This window comes from Lutra lutra, chromosome 11, assembly GCF_902655055.1.
Source record: "Lutra lutra chromosome 11, mLutLut1.2, whole genome shotgun sequence".
Taxonomy (NCBI): domain Eukaryota; kingdom Metazoa; phylum Chordata; class Mammalia; order Carnivora; family Mustelidae; genus Lutra; species Lutra lutra.
In genome coordinates, this window is record NC_062288.1 from 104,020,495 (window position 1) to 104,029,181 (window position 8,687).

The following is an 8,687-nucleotide window of genomic DNA, read 5'->3' on the forward strand; positions in this document are numbered from 1 at the left end:
AAACTGAAATATCAACCACCTAAAATGGTCTTCAGTGTCTACCAAAAACATCCTACTCAGGTCTCACTCCCCCAAACCCACAGCCTTTTTTTCCAATTTAAAAAGGAATCTTTCCTGAAACAATTCTACTTAACATGCTGCAACCATTTTTGTCAAATTCTTCTTCCTCTTTTTATTTATAGATGTTTATCACTTTTTTAAAATATATGGTTTTGGGTTTTTTTAACTACCCTTTCCAAACCTTAAAACAAGCATCTGTAATTATGGACAATTACCCTCCTGCTCAATAAACAAACAATTTCACTTTCCTCCTCAAACTTTCTAATCCTCTATGAAGCTGGCCAAGTGTTTTTCTACTCCGGCACTGAGCAAATAAAAAGAAATATTATGTAACTGTAGTCTATTTCTGTTGTTCTAATAAACTGGCTTAAATGATGATTTAACAGGGGTCTTGGTTACCAAAGAACACTTATTCTCAAATAAACAAATATTTTAGAGACTGGTCAATGGGGGTGGGGGGTGGACAGTAGGGTAAATGGAAGCCAAGTTCCTGACTTTGTTTCCACAATTGCCAGGCGAAGAAATCTCTTTCTTCAGACCTGGTATCTTAAAAAATCTTACCAACTCAGATAATAGATCATCATCTTTGATGTACTGTTCTCCAAATCTAAAAGGTTACAGTAATCCTGCTGAACTTCAGAATGAAATTGAAGGACTTAAGATTTAAACTGTAACCAAGAAAATAGCCCTTTTACAAAGGTGCTGACTCCTAGACCAATACGTGTGTACAGACCGACGACTGCAGAGACACCCAAGTTTTTTGGTCCGAAGCAAACCACTGAAAAATATAAGTCTATTCTTTCATTATAACAAAGTCAAACAATGTCATTCCAATAAATCATCTATAATGCACTGTAAATTATTTTAAATGGTTTTAGAAGACACAATGCAAAAAGTTTCTAGTTTTGGGGCACATGGGTGGCTCAGTGGGTTAAGGCCTCTGCCTTCGGCTCAGGTCATGATCCCAGAGTCCTAGGATCGAGCCCCACATTGGGCTCTCTGCTCAGCAGTGAGCCTGCTTCATCCTCTCTCTCTGCCTGCTTCTCTGCCTACTTGTGATCTCTGTCTGTCCAATGAGTAAATAAAATATTTTTTAAAAATTTCTAGTTTTTATTTCCACTGTAACATAATAGGTTGCAAACATGAATAAAACTCTACCCAGTTCAATTCCAAGATTTTTATTCTAATTAAATTAACTTCACAAAAGTCTTTTAGAAAACTTTTGCAACAGACAAAACTTGCCAAAAGTGAAAAGTACTCAGTAAGATTTAACAAAAATGCTGTGTTTGCAGAAATCATTTTTATTATCATCAATTAACAGACTTCCTTAATTCAATCATTCTGCTTTTGAAGCAAAAACTAAGATGCTACACAATGGCTTTTTCTGTGTAATGGAATCTTGTCAGCAACAGATTAATCGACTACCATGGCTTTAATTAACTTATCACTTCCCCTCACCCACTCCATGGTTCCCCTCACTTCCCTGACAACTTCCCCTACAGTCCTAGTATCACCTACAAAAGCAAGCTACAGAAAATAGAAGCACAGTGCAGTCAGGTACCTTATGGGAACATGGGCCTGCTCCTTTGGTAGCTACCACTATAAATATTAAGGGAAAAGAGGAGTAGGAGTTAAAGGAAACATGTGGTGGTAAATAAATAGAACCACTTTGAATTTATGTAGCATGTTTGTGACTCTCAAAGTGTTTAACTATTTTTCATTAACACTGAAATAAGTTAACTTCTCAATATATATAAACTGACAGGTTCATTACTAGTCGGGTTATATTAAAAAAAAATAGGAACAATACCATGATTAAAATTTAAAAGAGTTTCTTCTGTTGTACCCTACTAATTGAGAATGGGACTAAACAAAAAGACATTAAATGAAATGCCTGACTTTCCAAAAAGAAACCCTAAAGGCATTGTTATCCTAACCTACAAATATTTTTCCTAGTTCTCTTCCACTAAGAACTGAATAAAACGGAGTAACTTAAACAAAAGGTAATTTTCTATATAGCCAATGGAGGCAGACTACTTACATCAATGTCTAAAAATGTTATATAAAGAGCTTAAATTAATAAGAAAAACATTAACAATTCCCCTCCTCCAGTAAACTATGCACAAAACATGACTTAGCAATACACAAGAAATATAAGTAGAGGGGCGCCTGGGTGGCTCTGTTGGTTAAGCCACTGCCACTGCCTTCCGCTCAGGTTGTGATACTGGAGTCCTGGGATCAACTATGGCATGGGGCTCCCTGTTGAGCAGGGAGTCTGATTCTCCCTCTGATCCTCCCCCATCTCATGCTGTCTCTCTCATTTTCTCTCTTTCAAATAAATAAAATCTTAAAAAAAAAAAAAAAAGAAAGGAAGGAAGGAAGGAATACAAGTAGTAAATTTCAAGAATGTTCAGTACTCCTACTAATCAAGTAAATAAGAAATTAAAAAGTCAAGTAGTTTTTCAATTACTAAACTAAGAAGATAAAGATTTTTAATATACTATATATGACAAAGGTTCAGTAACACTGGTCTTACCACACACTGCTGGTGACATTAAAATCTGATACAGCCCTTTTTGGAGAGCATTTTAAAATTTTAATAAAAATAGTCATTTAGTAGGATCTTACTAACAGACACTGTTCTAAGGTTTTAAGAACCTGTATTCTCTTCAATTTTCTCAACACCCCTATGACAGGGATTTTATCATCATCCCCATTCTATAGGTGAGTAAACAAATACGGAGAGATTCAATTTTTTATACAAAGCCCACAAGTAGAAAATAATGGAACCAGAATCTCAGACCCACCACCTGGACTTTACAGCACTCACCTCTATGGATCAAGACTCATACAAAGCTTCTTTCTTTTAAGCTAGTGATCCTGCTTGTGGCAATCTGTCCTATAAAAATAATCCAAAAATATGAAAAGGATTTTATCTACAAAAATGTCTGCCAAAGCACTTTACATAGTATAATAATACACAAAAAAATAATAATATTAAGTACAGAAACAGAGGTGACTAAGGGGTGTTTACATCAGTTTACTCAGTGAAAAATTAAGCACCTTTCAAAAATGTTATGGAGTTTAACAACATGGAAATTTTCTTTCATATGCGAAGGTAAAAAGTGGGTTGTACAATTCTATATATACTATCATTAATACAACAAAAATAAAATAAGCATATGAAAAAAGTTGAAAAGAAAACATCAAAATAAGTGTCTTTGTTAGAGTGGAAAGAGCTAAATTTTTATTTTTCTTCATGCTCCCTGTTTTCTGTAACAATAATCTAATTTTTTATACTGAAAAATATCTGAAATAACAGATTCCCATGATTAGAAATCCACAGGCTCTATGGTGACAAAAGAAATTTAGATTCAAACTGAAAAAGACAACAGTGTTTTGACATGTTTTCATAAACAAAAGGATAATCGAGTTATATTTCAAAAATTTTAGGAAAGAATTATAATCTCTGTCATGGTAATGTTAAACTAAACAAATTCTATTTTAACCGAAGTTCAAATTAATGCCAACCCATCACTATTCTCCCAAAGACCCTGAGCGAAAGGCCTACGTTTGACAGTGGCCTCTTAATAACACATGTAGGTTAAAAGTTACCAGGAACTGGATTAGGATTCAGAAGTACTGGGACTGGGAAAATATAAAGTGATCTCGTATACAGAGATCTGATACAGAATTCTGGTGATAAGCACAGCCTAAAAATAACTCTAAAATTGGAAATGATCAGTAAGTTCTCTACCCAGCATCATTTTGCAGTGGCAGCACTGGCAAACACCAAGCATCTCAGGACATGGGGCACCTGGGTGGCTCAGTGGGTCAAGCCTCTGCCTTTGGCTCAGGTCATGATCCCGGGGTCCTGGGATTGAGCCCCGCATCGGGCTCTCTGCTCGGCGGCGAGCCTACTTCCCCCTCTCTCTCTGCCTCTCTGCCTACTTGTGATCTCTGTTTGTCAAATAAATAAATAAAATCTTAAAAAAAATATATCTCAGGACACTTGACACCAACACTATGCCAGTGCAGTGCTACCAGACCCCAGCTACTCCTCCCGAAACAGTCCCTCCCTGCCCCAGGAAGATGAACCAAAAGAGGAAGGAGCTAAACAGGGGTTAGTTGGAGGAGTAAAGGGTCATTAAAGAAGACAGTGAGTGGACTGTACAGTAAAGACAAAGGAAAAATAAAAGCAGAGAAGCTGGGCCAGCAACAGAAAGGGAAAATAATTCCTGATTTAAATTAGTTACTTTGAGGAGAAAAAGTATACACTCTGGTGCCAAAGGACTCAGTTTTGAAGAGATAAAAACCTCCATCTCTTTCTGCATCCAAGGCAGTTTCCTTCAGACAGTATGCTATCTTTAGAAGAAAGCTTTTTCTTCTTTTCTTTTTTTTTTTTTTTAATTAAAGTAGGCTCCATATCCAACGTGGGGCTTGAACTCACCACCCTGAGATCAAGAGTCACATACATACTCTACTGACTAAGAAAGCCATGTGCCCCAGAAGACAGTTTCTTATTCTGGAGGCTATGGAACTTCTACAAAGCTTTCAGAATAAGTTCCACTAAAACCTTCCCCTTAAATTATACAAATCTGTCCTTATCTATATTCATGCATGCTCTTCTGAGAATGTGAGGATATATCCAAAGGAAAGGGATCTGTAACTCCAAAAAAGATTAAGACCAACCAAGATTTAACTAACCTCACACTATGATCATCTGATCAGTTGGGCAGTTTTCCTCTTTTAAACTTCCTGCTTAATTCCTGCCTATTTAATGTTAATAAAATTAACAAATCGAATCAAGTGCTTACAGTACATCGGACACCATTCTCTTTACAAACGTTACTTTATTTAATTTTCACAAAAACCCTGTGAAGTAGGTACTATCATTAACCCCCTTAGATGAAGCAAGAGAAGCACCAAGAAATCATTTGCCAAGTGTAGCACAGATGTTCTGTTTGAAAATGGTAAAACTTCTTGGGACACCTGGGTGGCTCAGTCAGTTAAGCGTCTGCCCTCAGCTCAGGTCATGATCTCAGCATCCGGGAACTGAGCCCCACACTGGGCTCCCTGCTCAGCGGGGAGCCTTCTCCCTCTCTCTCTGCTGCTACGCCTGCTTATGCTCTCTCCCTCCCTCCCTTCTACTCTCTCTCTCTCTCTCTGTCAAATAAATAAATAAACTCTCAAAAAAAAAAAAGATTGATTTACAGATTCAATGTAATCTTGTGTATTGAAATAATGTGGTATCAGGGCACCTGGCTGGCTCAGTCAGAAAAGCATGCAACTCTTGATCTCAGGGTCATGAGTTCGAGCCCCATGAGGGGTGTAGAGATTACTTAAATAATAAAATTTTGAAAAAAATGTTAAAAAGAAATAACAAAGTAACAATTTTTTCTCAAGATTGATCTACAGATTCAATATAATCCCTATCAAAATCCCAATACATTTTTTTGTAGAAACTGGCAGGCTGACCATAAAATTTACATGAAAATGCAAAAGACCTATAATAGGCAAAACAATCTGAACAACAAAGTTGGGGGAATTAGACTACTTGATTTCAAAATTTACAATAAAGCTACAATAATCAAGATAATGTAGGATTAGCAGAAGGACAGATATACAAATCAACGGAAGAGTCCAAAAATAAACCCACATGTTTATGATCAAGTGATTTTCAACGAAATTGCCAAGACAATTCAATGAGGAAAGAACAGTCTTCAGCAAATGGTGCTGGAATGACTTTACATCCAAATGCAGAATAATACACTTAGACCTTACCTCACACCATACATAAAAATTAACATATCACTGACCTTAATGTAAAACCTAACACTATAAAAGCTTCTAGAAGTAAGCATAGATCTTTTCAATCCTAGGCTTCACAAAGAGCTCTTAAATATGATATGAAAATCATAATTCCGTAAGGGAAAAAATACTGATAAAGTGGACTTCATCAAAATTAGAAACCTTAGCATTTCAAAAGACATCACTAAAAACTAAGAATAAGCCACAGAGTGGAAGAAAACACCCGTTAAGTCATATAACTCATAAAGGACTTGTATAAAAATTACCTAAAGAGGGGTGCCTGGGTTGGCTCAGTGGGTTAAGCCTCTGCCTTCGGCTCAGGTCATGATCCCATGGTCCTGGGATCGAGCCCCGCATCGGGCTCTCTGCTCAACGGGGAGGCTGTTCCCCACCCCCCTCTCTGCCTGCCTCTCTGCCTGCTTGTGATCTCTGTCAAAAAAATAAAATCTTAAAAAAATAATAATAATGTTTTAAAAAATACATAACGAAGGCTAACTACAGGGGCGCCTGGGTGGCTCAGTCACTAAGCACCTGCCTTCGTCCTGGGTCATGATCCTGGGGTCCTGGTCAAGTCCCTTATCCCTGCTGAGCAGGGAGCCTGCTTCCCTCTCTCCCACTCCTCCTGCTTGTGTTCCCTCTCTCACTGTGTCTCTCTGTCAAATAAATAAATAAAATCTTTAGAAAAAGAAGGCAAACTATGGACATAATTTTTTTTTTTTAAATGGCAGTAGTTGCTGGGGAAGGAAGGGAAAGGATGAACAGGCAGAACGGAGGATTTTTTGGGCAGTGAAACTATTCTGTATATTACAATGGTAGATACATGTCATCACACATTTGTCAAAACCCACAGAATGCACAACACCAAGAGTGAACCCTAATGTCAGCTACAGACTCTGGATGATAATGATGTGCCAAAGGAAGTTCATCAACCCTAACAAATGTACCCTGTAACAGAGGGTGTTGATAATGGGGGAAGCTGTGTATGTGTGGGAGGAGGGATGGTCTATGAGAAATCTCTGTAACTCCCTCTCAGTTTTGCTGTGAACCTAAAACTGCTCTAAAAAAATAAAAGTCTGGTAGGTGTACATATATATAATGAACTCTTATGACTCAAAATTAAGATACACACACACCCAAAATGGAGGAAAGATTTAAATTCATACTTCACCAAAAGAATTTATACTTTACCACAGAAATGGCGAAAAAGCATTTGAAAAGATGCTCAACATCGTAAATCATTAGAGAAATGCAAATTAAAACCACAATGAAGTATCACTACACACCCACCAGAACAGTGAAAATCCAAAAGATTTACAATTCCAAGCATCAACAGGGATATGAACCTTCGTACAATGTTAATGAGAATATAAAATGGTACGGGAACTTTGGAAAAGTCTGGAAGTGTCTAAAAAAGTTAAATATACACTAACCCCATAAGCAAGTAATTTATATTCCTAGGTACCTATCCAGAGAAATGAAACCATTTGTCCAAAACGTTTTCCAAATGTTCAGCAGCATTGTTCATAGGACACAAAACATTGCAAACAACCCAAATGTCCATCAGCTGGTGAACTGATGAACAAAATGTGGCCCACCCATCCGATGGAACACCACTCAGCAACATAAAGAAACAAACTATTAATAAATGCAACAACATGAATGAACCTCAAAGACATTTTCCCAGGCAAAGGTCTACATTTGGTTGTTGGCTAATGGAACCTAGAATAAGAACCAGCTACCAACAAAAAAGACCATTATCTCTGGATCTTAAATGTAATCTCAGATGTCAAACCTGGTTGTCAGTACTCCAGTTCCTAATCCACAAACTGAAGGCACTGGAATAGATGACAGTGAAGGTCTTTCTAGTTCTGAGGTTGGATAATTTGAAAACACAAGTTAGGCAAGTATTATTTCTTGATGAAAAAGAGTATGGGGGGCGCGCCTGGGTGGCTCAGTGGTTAAAGCCTCTGCCTTCCGCTCAGGTCCTGATCTCAGGGTCCTGGGATCGAGTCCCACATCACTCTCTGCTCAGCAGGGAGCCTGCCTCCTCCTCCTCTCTCTCTCTGCCTGCCTCTCTGCCTACTTGTGATCTGTCTGTCAAATTAAAAAAAAAAAAAAAATCTTTAAAAAAGAGAGTATGGAGGGCGCCTGGGTGGCTCAGTGGGTTAAGCCGCTGCCTTCGGCTCAGGTCATGATCTCAGGGTCCTGGGATCGAGTCCCACATCGGGCTCTCTGCTCAGCAGGAAGCCTGCTTCCCTCTCTCTCTGCCTGCCTCTCCATCTACTTGTGATCTCTCTCTGTCAAATAACTAAATAAAATCTTAAAAAAAAAAAAAAAAAAGAGAGAGTATGGAAAATCACTTTGGTTCTCACTCTGGTCCCTGTAACATGACAAATGGGATATATACTCCCTCTGTACCATCTTCCCTGTCGTTGCCAAGGTTATTTTCTAACCAAGTTACACTGTTACTCTTCTGTTTAAATCTTCAATGGCTCCCTACTGCCTACAGTGAAAATTCAAAATTCCTAATTCTACTTTCCCTTCCTCGTTTTCTCACACACTAACCTGGACTTTTTTTTTGGTTTGGTGAGTTGTTTTGTTTTTTTTTTTTTTAACTTTATTGATGTATAACTGACAAAATTGTAAGATATTTCAAGTTTACATCATGATTTCATATACATATACACGGTGAAAGGATTCCTCCCATCTGGTTAATTAATACATCACCTCACATATTTATCTTCTTTTTGTGTGTGGAAACATTTAAGTTCTAATCTCACAACAAATTCCGATTCTGTAGTACACTGTTACCAACT

The 8,687-nt window shown here is 37.7% G+C and overlaps 1 protein-coding gene across 1 annotated transcript in view; it reads right to left on the reverse strand.

The window, feature by feature from the left end:
* Window positions 1-8,687, reverse strand: part of KMT2C (lysine methyltransferase 2C) — a 272,603-nt gene that overhangs the window by 250,959 nt on the left and 12,957 nt on the right.